Here is a 14,548-nt window from a genome sequence, read left to right as displayed (position 1 = left end):
TCAGCATCCAGATTAAGTCACCACAAGTATCATTGCCATTGATTACTTGTGACACGGATGCAATCTGAGTACACTGTACTTACCTGGAAATCATAGTACCCCTAGGACTCAGTCTCAATTGAGCATATTCAACTCCTGGATGCAGTTCATCTAAGCAGGCATGAAGCTTACATATCATCCATTTTCAGCATCAGTGATGCTATGTGGCAATATTGCATGATGCTAAAATGTACACTCTTGGGCACTGTTCTGAGTCTGTGAATGCTTGCTTGTAGAGTATTCTATTCACATTTATATCTGCTGTAGTCAAAGAGCAAAGTAGACTTCTGCAAATAGGGGCAATGTATTACCCTTCATATCCAAGAAGGTGTCACCAAAGAACTTCATCCTAGTTGAAAGCTTTCAGTCTATCAGTTGCTAGATGTCTCTCAAGCAGATAAATGAGATTTTTCTCAAGGATATAAAAGAACCAATATAGTAAATATAATCACCATAACATGACTTAAAGGTTAGTTCCAGGTTACTATTATGCAGCCAGTTCATCAAGGGGTGTTGTTTGTTGTTCTTTTCCCCCAAAATTCGCAGATATAATACTCTGCTAAACTCTGTATCTTAACTTCAATCCAATTTATTTTCTTGGGAGGTAGGGTAACTGCATGTTTTCCTAGTATTGACACCCTATCTGGGAGAAATAGCTAAAAGTATTATTCTCTTTAATTGAAATGTTCTTTGGGAAAAGACATGATATATTTCCCAGTGTCATTATTATCTATTCATGTGTCTTCTCCCATTTGCCATAATTCTTCCCTTGCTCCATCCATATTATCTGTCTCAACTTGACTTTGCCTTCATGGGTAGGAGTTGCTCATTTAATTACACTGTCCATGCACAGAGCTGGTAGGAGGGATAGATTTGTCGGAGCTTCCCTTATTTGCATTCTCAGGGAGAAAGGTTAGGACTTCAGAGATAAAGGAAAATGGGGAAATTACTAAACAGTACAGAAATATCTATATTCATTTTATCCACAAGACACAATTTTGCTTTCCAGCTCAATGTTATTCTAAGAAAATGTCCAGTCAAACTCAGAGTAATTGAAATAATGTACTGTCATTCTCAATGAATATACCAGTATTAGAAACAGGTGAAAAATTAACAAAAGACAAAAAACACATAAATTTATGTTTCTCAGTAGTGAAATAAAAATGTAAATTCACGAATCATTTCATTTTTGGCCTATCACATTGATACATATTTTAATAATAATGTTTTATAATTACTCAACTGTGGACTATGGTAGAAATATAAATATTACAATGTCTGACAAAATTCCTTGATGTACAGAATCTATTTTGATACAATAATTTCACCTTAACCTCTCTTAAGGAAGTGATTAGAGATTTTGTCATCCTTTTGTGTGTTGATAAAATTATTTTGCTTTACCCATGCTATGAAAATAAATATTATTAAATAAATAGGTGACTCTGGGTTAGCTGGCCTTCTGGATAGCATTATAATTAATCTCTCTGGTACAATAAATGGTTCCTTCAACAAAACAAAATGCAATACTTTAATGGACCTTGATGGGCCTTTAGTTATGAAAGACAAGGATTCTGTATACAAATGGCATGTGATTATTACTTAATTGTCCCGTGTAATGAAATGTGAGTGTTTGAAGTGTCAGGCATAGCCAGAGAGAAATCATGTAGTTGGTAAAAAAAAAAAAGGGGGGGGGTGGGGTGGGGGAGTAAAGGGCTGGAAAGAGGAGGTGAAGATGGGGAGGTGGTAACATTCAGTCCAAGGGTGGATGCTAGGGAGCCTGGGAAAAATTGTAGACAAGCAAAAAGTCTATGTTGTGGGAATTCCTAAGAAATTTTATTGCAGCAGTATACGATGTTCAATTATAAATAATTTGCTGTGCCATATGTAATCTCCATTTCCCTCTTTTAATAAAAATCACCCAAACAGAACAATCTTCTGATAGTGCTGCTCTGAAGAATGAAACAATTTTCTCCAAATTAGGGGATACATGAGGAGGAGTAATGTCAGTCATTGAAGGCATGATATTAATAACATTGAGAGACTAAGGGAAAAAGATACTAGAACATGAGAAAGTATGTCAATACAACTTCAAGCATAAACAAATATCTTAAGAGCCTTGTAACTCTCATAGTATTTGAAATAGAGACTTACGGTATCTTCATTTTTTGTTATTTCCATTTTTTTCTATTTCTATTCTATTGTTTGTTTTTGTTGTTCGTTTCTAATATTGATGTGAAATCCAGAGTTATCTATATTTTCCTTATACTAATAACAATTTGAAAAACAACCTAAATATGAAAATATTTTAAAATTATAAAAGCAATTAGAAATGTTTCATAAGTTCTAATAATAGGCATTCATGTATTTGTATCTAGTTAATAATAAAGAAAGCTTAAAAAGTCACCAGTGGGGAAAAAATTTATCTTATCTGATAATACGTTGTACAGACATCACCTTTTTTAAAAAAAGACTATTAAAATGTACAAAAATATTAATGAGGCATTATAACAGAAAATTTTTTTTTAAAGATTTTATTTATTTTTGTGACAGAGAGACAGCCAGCGAGAGAGGGAACACAGCAGGGGAGTGGGAGAGGAAGAAGCAGGCCCCCAGCAGAGTAGCCCGCTGTGGGACTCGATTCCGGAACGCAGGGATCACGCCCTGAGCCGAAGGCAGACGCTTAACGACTGCGCTACCCAGGCGCCCCTATAACAGGAATTTTTAATGCTTATCTGAATAATTCTTTCTTTTCTATAGGATAGATGTATTCATGCTATAATCAGAAAATGTTATCTAAAAAATCATATTCATCAATATATTCTCATCCCATGGCCAAAGACAGGTGTTTTTTTTTTTTGGTTTGGTTTGATTTTTTGCTAACACTTGCTTTATTTATTTATTTATTTATTTATTTATTTATTTATTTATTTATTTAATTTCACTGTTACACTGTACAAAACCAAGAGAAAAAAAAAGTCTGAGAATAAGAGTTGATTTCAAGTTGACAAAAATGTCTTTGGTCTACCACATATGGTAAAAATCATAGTGGGACCTGGGAATTGTCAACAGCAGAGAATGAGGTATTGGAATGTTGCAAATTAATGGGAATTTTACAAAATCACTACTTGTATTACAGCATCAAATAATCTAATGGGGGGGACGATTTATTTTCAAATGCTTCTAATTTATTCTATTAGACATTTATTTTAATTAGGAAATAAACTTGGATTTAAAAGTTGAAGTCCATGAAAAACTAGATTCATTTCATGCAATTCTACTCTAGAGACAATTTTTCTAAATCACATTAACTCCATAAATATGTATTCTTAATATTCCATCCTTAATGCAACAGAACCCACTCGTTATAGGAAAATTATTGAGGCTCAAATTTGTAAAACTGTTTCTATTATCTATCCCAAAACCTACAGCAAGAAATAACAGCACTTTCCATTTATTTTACACTAAACGTGGGAGAGTATGTCATCTATCCAATTTTCAAGGTTCCTTGCTGTAGGGATAATGCTTTTGTTTTCCAATCACTGCTTCTAGGACTTGTGGGTAGTAGAAACAGAAAACATGCAAACTTGAAATTGACATGCTTTGCAGAATCTGAGATGGAATGTTTCTCTGCCTATCAGTTCGGGCAGAACATATAATTATTTTCACATCTCACAGGAGTAGTCCTCTCAGTGTTAGATTTTCTTAATGCTCTGAGTTGGCAATGACAAGGAGAAAAAGAAGAAGGAAAAAACACATTTGGGGACTGTCATTTGCAGTCAATTCTTTGAAACTGATTTTGGAATGACTTCTAAATTCTGCAAAACATTTATCGCAATTCTCTTGATGGAGAAAACAGTTATTTCACAGTTAAATTTGCCATAAAGTTTTCCCAACTCTTTGTCTTATTTTTGACAGGCTATTTTCAGGAATGTCATCACCATGGGAAGGTAGTAGAAGTGTGGCTTCTGTCCTAGGAAGACTTTCATTAATGCAATCTCCTTGTCCAATTTTATAACAGCTTTAGATATTTAGATATTGACTATGGCATAGGTACTTGCATGGATAAAAATGGCAATGACATTATCATTGCAATCTTTTGGACTCAGTTTGCAAACTGGAAAGTGATTGACATTTAGATCCCATGGAAGTTATCTTCTCTGTTAGAAGCACAGTTCCTGGTTAGATCCTGTAGGTAGTTCAATATTAAATGTCTTGTTAAGAAGAGTGAAAACAGTTAATACCATGGTACTGAAACTACGCTAAAGTGTTAGGATGTAAAATGAAACATAGGTAAATTAATGGATCTGTAGTAAAACTACACTACCACACATCTGTCTCTAATCCATTAATCTAACACTTGCTGCAAATTAAACACTTACAAAAAATTTTACTGTAGGTCATACAGCAAGGAAATAGGAAGGTTATTTCTTTTTGTCCTGAAAGACACAAAATACTGAATAAGAACATGAAATGCAAAAGAGAATCTTACTGATAATGATGTAAGCTCTTAATATTCTGTATCTTTAAGACTTTCCATAGATTTACATAGATGTTAAGCAAAGAATGAAGCCCACTGATACAACTTTTGGCATAACTCTCTGAAGATGAACCCTGAAGGCTTATTTTGAAACAAATTCTGTCAGTTGTGAAAACTACTGAATAGTGATCTAAATAGTAATTATTCTCAAAACGTTGCTAGGGGTTACATTAGAAGCAATCACATAGGATCTCAAATTTATCATTTGAAAAACTCTTTGTATGTTGTTTTTACTGAAATTAGAAAGAACAATCCTAAGAAATACTGAATTCTTAATATTATGAGTAGAATCAGGTCCTAAAACTTGAGCACGTAGCACAGGATCCTTCACAATCTGTGGCCAACCTACTATTTGGATTGGTTTACTACCACTTTCTCTTCACACATAGCCTTTTACTATGTCATACATTTAGAATCAACCAATACTTCATGCATTTCCATAATTCCATGTATTTTTGTGTGTATGTTGTTATCTCTACATGTGCAAATTCTTTCGGAGAAACTTAAAAATGATGAATTCCTATTTATTCTTTAAAACTCAGTTCTGAGAAATCTTTCCTGGCAGCACAAGATAACCACCCTTCCCTTGTTTGCACTATAGCATTTTGCAATATTCTATTAGCATGAGAGCCATTTTAAAGGTCTTTTATATGAGAGCTGCCATTTTCCTATCAGAACTACATTTAAGACGATACATTCCTTCTATTAAGGTAGTCTCCCACTTCACCTGCATTTCTAAGTCATTGACATGTCTCTGTCTCATTATCTTCTATATCCCCCTGATGACACAATACAGGAAAAGAGAAGTTAAATTCTATTACATATTTTTTGCCAATTTTGTTGCCCTATTCTACCATCATCACCATTCTCAACCACCAGCAAGAAAGAAGCTCAAGGATGGATTATATGATTATTTCTCAACTAACCTTTCACTAAGAATTCTGAATTTTTAAGGATTTTATTTATTTATTTTAGAGAGAGAGAAAGAGAGACAGCTGGAGGAGGAGCAGAGGGAGAGAACTGCAATTTTGAATTTCTGAGATTACAAACATAATCTAATTATTTTTTACTTTGAATCAATTCTTTAAGCAATAACTGGTAACGAATTTTAGAAAAACTTAGAAGAATTAAAACAGGAACACAGCAGGTTTTAAAAATAGATATCCAGCAATGACCTAATAAGGTATCTATGATGACCTAGACTGCTCTTCATCATAAAATGAAAAGAAATTTGAAATAAAATGAAGTTCCTAACCCCAATTTTAGGTCAATTATTTTGGAGTGGTGTCAAAAGGAGAAATGTTAAAACGTAACTTTCCCAGTAGCAGAGCTTATGAAAATAATGTAGAAACCCAACCACAAGTCTATCAGGAGCTTATTGATTTGACAAATATTTACTGAGAATCTAGTTTTTATTTAGGAAAAGCATTTATAAAATAAAGTATTTTTCTTCAATTGAATACTAAATGTTATGAAATTACTATTCCTATATTTCTTATAGAAAATGAGAAAATATTTTTAAAATAAAAAGTTGAGAATAACAGCACCTGTGCACTGTTGGTGAGGATATAAATTGGTGTAGCCACTGTGGGAAATAGTGTGGAGCTACCTTAAAAAATTTACAATAGAAATATCATATGATCCAACAATTCCACAACTGAGTATTTACCCAAAGAAAATGAAAACACTAACTTAAAAAGATCTATGCATTCAGTGTATTCATTGCAGCATTTTTTACAATAGCTTAGATATGGAAGTAACCCAAGTGTCTGTTGATAAATGAAGAAAGAAGATGTGGTATATACATACAATGGACTATTATTCAGACATAAAAATGATGAGATCTCGCCACTTGCGACAACATGGATGGACCTAGAGTGTAATATGCTAAGTGGAATGAGAGAGACAAATATCATAGGAATTCACTTATATGTGGAATCTAAAAACACAAAACAAACAGAAAGCAAAAACAAACCTAAAAATGCAGAGAACAAACTGATGGTTGCCAAAAAGAAGAGGGGTGGGAGATAGGTAGAATGCTGGAAGGGGAGTGAGAGATACAGGCTTCCAGTCATGGAATGAATAAGTGACAGGAGTAAAAGGAACAGCATAGGGAATAGAGTCAATTTATATTGTAATAGTGTGGTATGATGACAGATGGTAGCTACACTTGTGGTGAGCATAGCATAACGTACGGACTTGTCATATCACCATGTTGTACTCCTGACACTAATGTAACATTGTGTATCAACTATACTTCAATTTAAAAAAAAAAAAGTTGAGAATGACATCACCAAGATGATGACATAAGTTGTTCCTGACTTCCTTCCTCCTCACAAAGAGAACAGCTAACAGTTATTCAAAAACAAGACATCACTGAGAGAATCCTGGACATGAGGATGAGGCTGAAACACCTCCCCTGCACTCGAGAGGAATGGAATGCTTTAGAAGGGTGAGAAAAGCAGCTGCAAATTGACCACACTGACCATCCCCAGGCCCACACAACACCATGTGAACAAGTCTCTCCTGAGACTCTGGGTCTTCCAGTGGAAAAAAAAGAACCCAGGGTGGGGGGGATACCAAGACTCTTCCCAGCATTGTGGGCCACTTTGCAGCAACCCATACTCAGATCTTGCACCATGAGGATTGCAGGTGAATGTACAGGGCTCAGCCACTTTGAATCTGACTGTGATGAAGCAGCGGGGAGGGAAGCTTGCAACAATCAGCACAGGGATCTTGGCCGACTGAATTCGTACCTGCAGTGCCCAAGTAGTAATCCCAAACAGTCTCTTTGCTTACTTGCTGAACCAAGTCAGGGGCACAGTTGGACCAGGAATTCAGTGGGGTATAGACCTGTCTGATTAAGATCCTCAAATGAGGAATTCTGTCAGCCCTAGAGTCTGGTTTGCCCATGCCTCAGCAAGAAACTGAATCACAGCTCTGCCTTCTTTAGAATGTCTTCTCAAACCCGTCTGACCAGAAAGGCTGGTATGAACCCTTGGAAACAGTGGAGCCTAGTGGTGCTAAAGCCCAGAGCTCAGCAGGCAGACCTGATAGTTTGCAGAGCAAAGTATATGTCCCTGTTCAGTCAGGTAACTTAGAGCACAGGTTGGCTTGAGTCAAAACAACAAACAAAAAGCTCTACTGGCTTTAGAGTGGCTTCTCCTGCTGCACCAGGTTAAGGAATCTAATCTGCAGCCCCTCTTACCAATGAATACAGCCTTCAGACTGTCTGACCAGGGAGCCTAACCAGGGCACATAGGAAGCTGCACAGCCCATTCAAGATCCCGAGACACAGGGGCACTTGAGCAGAGAGTACAGCCATGCCTTCCTCCCTTTACAGACCAAAATCTGTGGCCTCACCTGACCAAGGGATTCAGTGCCCATTCTGCCTGATTCAGCTTCCAAACAATGAGCTATGTGGGCCCTGGGGCCCTGGATCCCGTACAAGCCAGAAAAGGGAAGCTAATTCATAGTGCCATTTACTACTGAATATTGTACCTAGTCCTAACCAGAGAAATTACAGTCTCAACTGGGTACAGAACCAAGCCAGCCATTCTATACAACCTGTTCTCAGCCACCACCATCCCCATCCCTGGCCTCAAAGCTCCAACAGTTGCCTTGCCCAGAAATAGACCATAACCACAGGCCCCTATGAATGGGAAAATATATTTGCAAATCATGTATCTGTTAAGGGACTAACATCCAAAATATATAAAACACTTATACAACTCAATAGCAAACCCCACAAATAATCCAATTAAAAAATGGGCAAAGGACCTGAATAAACATTTCTCCAAAGAAGATACAGAAAAATCAACAGATATGCAAAATCTCAAAATAACTAGTCATCAGGAAAATGCAAATTAAAACAACAATGAGCTAGTACCTCATGCTTGCTAGAATGGCCATCATCAAAAAGATAAAGGATAAAAAAATTATCGGTGTGGGTGTGGAGAAAAAGGAAACTTTGTGCACTGTTGGTGGGATTGTAAATTGTATTGCCACTATGGAAAAAGAGTATGGAAGATTCTCAAAAAATTAAAATCAGAACTACCATATGATTTGGTAATTCCACCTTTGGGAATATATCCAAAGAAGGGAAAACACTAACTCAGAGATAGCAGATTATTTAGCAGGTTATTAAAGTACCTAAGACATGGAAAAAACCTGTCTCTATTGGTGGATAAATGGATAAAGAAGCTTTGATATATATATATATATACACACACACACACACACACACACACACACACACACACACACACAATGGAACGTTATTCAGCCATAAAAAAAAGAAGAAACAAAGAAATCCTACCAATTGCAACGACATGGTTGGATCTTGAAGGCGATATAAATTTTCAATTATAAGATACATAAGTACTAGGGATGTAATGTGTAACATGATGACTATACCCAACACTGTTGTATGATATGTAGAAAAGTTGTTAAGACAGTAAATCCTATGAGTTCTCATAACAAAGAGAAATATTTGTCCATTTTTCTTTATTTTCTTTTTATTATATCTATACAAGATGGATGTTAGCTGGATCTGTTTTGGTAATCATGTCCAATATATGTAAATCAAATGATCATGCTATAGCCTTAAACTTAAACGGTGATGTTAGTTAAGTATCTCTCAATAAAACTGGAAAAGAAAAGTTGAAATGCAAGGCATATAATATAGTCTTATTTTATAAATATATATGTTTGTAAATGCATAACATTATCAATTATCTCATTTCATAAATCTGCTCATAAAATATATAGCACATGAGGGGTGCCTGGGTGGCACCATCAGTTAAGCATCCAACTCTTGGTTTGAGATCAGATCATGATCTCAAGGATGTGAGATTGAGCCCCACATGGGGCTCCATGCTCAGTGTGAAGTCTGCTTGAGATCCTCTCTCTCTCTCCCTCTGCCCCTCTGACCTGTGCTCTCTGTCTCTCTCTAAAATAAATAAATAAATAAATAAATAAATAAATTAATTAATTAATAAACAAATCTTTAAAAATACATAACACATGATATATAATTTTATTTTGCAAATATATATGTATTCTAAATATATACATAAAATTTCTGAAATATAAATTGAAACTTCCTGTTTTCCTTCTTAGACTTTTCCCGTTTTAAAATCACTTCTATTTTTATCATCTCAAAGGAATGATATGAGAATGTACAAAGAAACAAAGGAATTTTCTGGATTTAGTTTCCAAAATAAAGTCTCATAGGCTCTTTTATTTAGTCAAAAGATTTGAGGTTTTAGGAGGGCAAAATTTAATTTTTTTTCTCATCTCTCAAAGCTAGTAAAGGTTTCCCCAGGTTTGGAGAAGGGAAAACTAACCACAAATTGTTGAGAATGTAGATATCAATGAATATCGCTTAGAGCTCTTGCACTTTGCATTCTTTTTCCAGCTCCATGGAGAGTGTCTAGGCACAGAGATTTTAATAACCCAAAGCAGTAGAGAGAATTTGAATCATTGCATTTCCCTCATTCTAGTTTAGTGTCTAGTTTAGACACCAAACCTAGAATGGTATAAGTTGATCAATGCTTAATACAAGGACAGGTGATGGGTGACTCAACACATGCAACATGGATATGCGACAATAAGAAACTGGTGCAACCCACACACATGCCTTGGTGCCATGCAAGCCCTCCAATTGAAATTTGACTCCAAGGTAAAGGAGGTTGGGCTACATTAAGTCTCAGCTACTCCAGGAGAAAAGGATTTTACATTTATGATAAGTCCTCTTCTAATGTCTTCACCAGGTACTAAGACAGTGTAAGTAAAATTGTCTCCTCCATCTGACTTCTTTTGCTCATAGTGGGTAAACGATCACTTTTTCTCCACCCCTTTCTTAAATATTTTTAATAGGTAAAACTTTTGATGGTTTAATGAACAATGAATAGTGAAATTTATCCTGCCTACACAGATTCTAAATGTATTTGATATCTGTTTCTCAGGATTGTGCAATCTTGTCTGAGTATCTTTATTGGTGTTTAGATACATTACTTTTTTTTTTTAAGATTTATTTATTTATTTGAGGGAGAGAGAGAGAGAGAGCACACACACATGGGGGGGGACAGAAGGAGAAGGAGACAGAAAATCTCCAGCAGACTCTCTGCTGAGCGTGGAGCCCAACATGGAGCTCAATCCCATGACCCGGAGAACATGGCCTGAACCAAAATCAAGAGTCAGATGCTTAACCAACTGAGCCCTCCAGGCACCCCAAGATTCATTACTTTTAACACCACCTTTTCTCCAATCTTCCAGAAGATGTTAAAAAAAAACTGATTTCTCTTTTGATTTGTTCTCTGACCCACTGGTTGTTTTTGCTTTGAGAGTAGATCTTAAATGTTCACACAAAGACACAAACATACACACACACACAGATATATGTAAGGTGGTAGATGTGCTCATTAATAACAACAAAAATAACTGCTGAATGAGGCCCTCAAATTTTTAACATTCTTAATAGTCTCTTCTAAACTATTTAAGGGTCTATCACAGTCAATAGTTTGGTTTTACTTGAGAAAACTAAGAGCCAGTAACTGCGTCATTTAGAAATCTTTATCACTTTTCTTTTTCTGATATTTGTTTTGCAAGCTTTTGTAGTTATACTGTAGCCCAGGGACTAGAATTTTGTCTGTAGCTTCCACAGTTAAGTATATTCAGCAACTACCACCACCACCACCGCCAACAACAACAACAATAACAACATCTTTACTTTGTGTGATTACTTTAACAATGTACATTCTATTCCTTTTTTCTATCTCATTTAAAAATATTGGTCATGACTAGAGTGACCATAAATACCAGCTTTCACAGGAAAATTCTGGTTTATGTCTATTGACAAAGTGTAATTGCTAGTAGCATCTCATTTTTTCTCTTAGAAGTTTCTTATGTTATATAATAAACTATTATCCTAGTTAAGATCCACTAAATTGGTTTCGCAAGCCACTAATAGCTGTAACCCAACCATGTGATTGTCTATCTCCTGGATAAGAGCTCTGCTTCTCAGAAAATAACTCCAACTTCATCTTCCACCACAGACTGAATAGTGTTTCACTATTTTCTGAAAGTTTCATTCATTTATTGGTGACATGCACGAGTCTGTGCTATAGATATGTTTTTGATACCATGTGATTCTTGAAAACTTAGATACCAGGGTCATTAAATTATCAGGATGTACATAAATTTTCCTTAAGTTTTAAAGAAATTCAGTGCTTAAGAATAAAGTATTAAAAAATCACTTTACATATCCTACAATTGCTTTGTGTTATCTTTGGAATTGCTTTGAAATTAGTCTCCTTGATAAAATTATAGAATTTGCAATTTCACTCCTGAGGCAAATGCTCTAGGCTGGCTAAACAAATACCCAATGACAATACTTACAGCTTCTTCTCTTCATTTTCTCTCATTATTGGGCCAAACTTGGATCACCGTTTTGCAGAAGTCCTACAAGAAAAATGTGTCTTTTTTAAATCACTCACTCTTTACTAATTCACCTTCTTCATTTTACTCAATGTTCATAAGATTCATGCTATGGCTTTAGGAGATAGCTTTGTCAGTTATCTTTTAACACAGAGCACTGCTCTGCAGGGAGTATCCACAATTTCTAATACAAATCAAGCAGTGTCTACACCACAGGTAAAATTATCTATATATGTTTATATATGTTTTTCATATATTTTTTCATATATATATATATATATATAAATATATATATATAGTTTGTTTTCTCAAGAAGTATTTTGGAAATGTGAGAAGGACTGGAAGTTGCTGTGGTCACATATGTAGAGAAGTTCAATTAAAAATACAGATGCTTTCAATACCTGTAGCAAAAACCTGGAAAAACAGGGACAAAGAAGCAGAAGTGAGAGAAGCAGGATACATAAGAGATTACAGAAGATGGAAAGAAGTACAAAGTAATTTTTGCTTTTTTACATTTGGTTTTCTAAAGAGAGTCAATATATGATCTTTCTCATTATTAGTCTTCCAAAAAGAAGCAATGTATGCCAAAGTTAGTGCCCTATTATCCTAAAATAAAACATCAGAGGAGTTTTAAATTAAATGCAACTCTTTCCTAAAGTAGGGAACAAAATCACAGGGTAAGGCATTGTAAGGATATAGAGGACATAACTGGAGACTAAGGTTGGACAACAAACTTGTTACTGCTTGAAAAAGATGATCTCATGAATGGGTAGAGAATACATTTAGAAATTTTCAATGACACAAAATTCAGAAACATTCCTCACCAGTGCTTTTTTTGGGACACCTAGTAAATGTGTTGTATTGAATATTCACTGTTTGACTTCAAAATGTATTTTTCACCCATCCCCCTCACCTTTGAGTCTGGGAGGCTGACCAACATGGGCAACATTAGTGGCTTCCACAGATCTCTGACTTTGAGTTGATTTAGCCAATGGAATCTTGTCAGGAGACTGGAGAGCTGGAGAGTTTGGAGGTGTTAATCTCTCTTCCTCCGTGTAAGGTCACTGTAGGTCTGCTGCCTTCTCTATCAAAGACAACAAATCTTAACTAGGCAGGTCTCTCCAACAGCCATTATCCCTGGTACTCAATCAAACCCTCTCTCTTCTTGTCCCTTTAGGCCCAGAAGTGGTATGAGCTTCCTACCATCCTGACAATATATTAGAGATGCTATTTACATACTATGATTTGTTAATTATACAAGAATATTATTGTAAGGCCTTAGCGGATGGATTATAGTACCCACAGTAAAAGATGAAGACCATCTAACTCTAGGCATTTTCTTTTCTTTTTTCTTTCTTTTGGGGATGGAAGGGACTTCTGTTTAGGGTTGGAAACAATAGGTCAAGTAGAATACATTGTATTAAGAAATCACTCCAGGGCCCCATTTGGTTGAACTATTCAAAATAAGGGTCAATGGATAGCTTGATCTTCAGAACTGGGTATGTGATCAAGTTTGCTATTTAAATAAGCTACTTGAAGTGCTGATTATGAGGAAATGTATTAAATAAGAAATAAACTCCACTGATCAACACATTTGCGATTTATCTTTAGAGGAAATGTTGTATGTAAAAATTTGGGAGATACAGTAGTCCCTTCCTTATCTACAGTTTTGCTTTCTCTGGTTTCAGCTACGCATGGTCAACCACGGTCTGGAAGCAGATGATCCTTCTTCTGATATATCATCAAAAGGTCAGTAGTAGCCTAGTGCTATGTCATAGTGCCTAGTCATTCACCTCACTTCATCTCATCACATATGCATTTTATCATCTCCTATCATCATAAGAAGAGGGGTGAGCACAATACAATGAGATATTTGAGAGTGAGAAAGAGAGAGACCACACTCACATAATTTCTATTACAGTATATTGTTACAATTGCCCTATATTACTAGTTAACTGTTGTTAAACTTTTCCTATGCCTAATTTATAAATTAAACTGTATCATAGGTATGTACAGGAAAAAAGAGATTATAGGGTTTGGTACTATTCATGGTTTCAGGCATCCACTGGGGGTCTTGGAATGTATCCCCCATAGATAATGGGAGACTACTATATTTAGAATTTAACCATATGAGTAGAACTAAATAAACATGACTCAGTCCAAGAACATGGCTATATTACTGGTTCTTTGAATACAATGGAATGATAACAAGGGAAAGAATGTACAGTTTTGACACTCTGACTACTTAAGAATTAAGGAAGAACAGAGATGGCATTTAAGAGGTGCTTATGCAGAGCACAATGAAAAAGTGTTTGATTTGAAGATAAAATGAAAATCGTTGTGTGTGAAATTTGCAGCCAGAGAAAATAAACCTCCCACTTATTGAATTATATATTTCTGGCAGCACCAAGTGAAGTAAACTGGAATTAAACCAGTCTACTGATTTCTTTTTATTAACTTGGGTTACTAGTGATATTTGAAACAACTAATTTCTCTCTGAATTTTTTGGCACCACTGGACTAGTTAGACCTT

The sequence above is a fragment of the Ursus americanus genome, chromosome 18, assembly GCF_024610735.1.
Source record: "Ursus americanus isolate L20-20 chromosome 18, mUrsAme1.1.p, whole genome shotgun sequence".
Lineage (NCBI taxonomy): Eukaryota > Metazoa > Chordata > Mammalia > Carnivora > Ursidae > Ursus > Ursus americanus.
The sequence above is the reverse complement of the archived record's forward strand: the minus strand, read 5'-3'. Positions refer to the sequence as shown.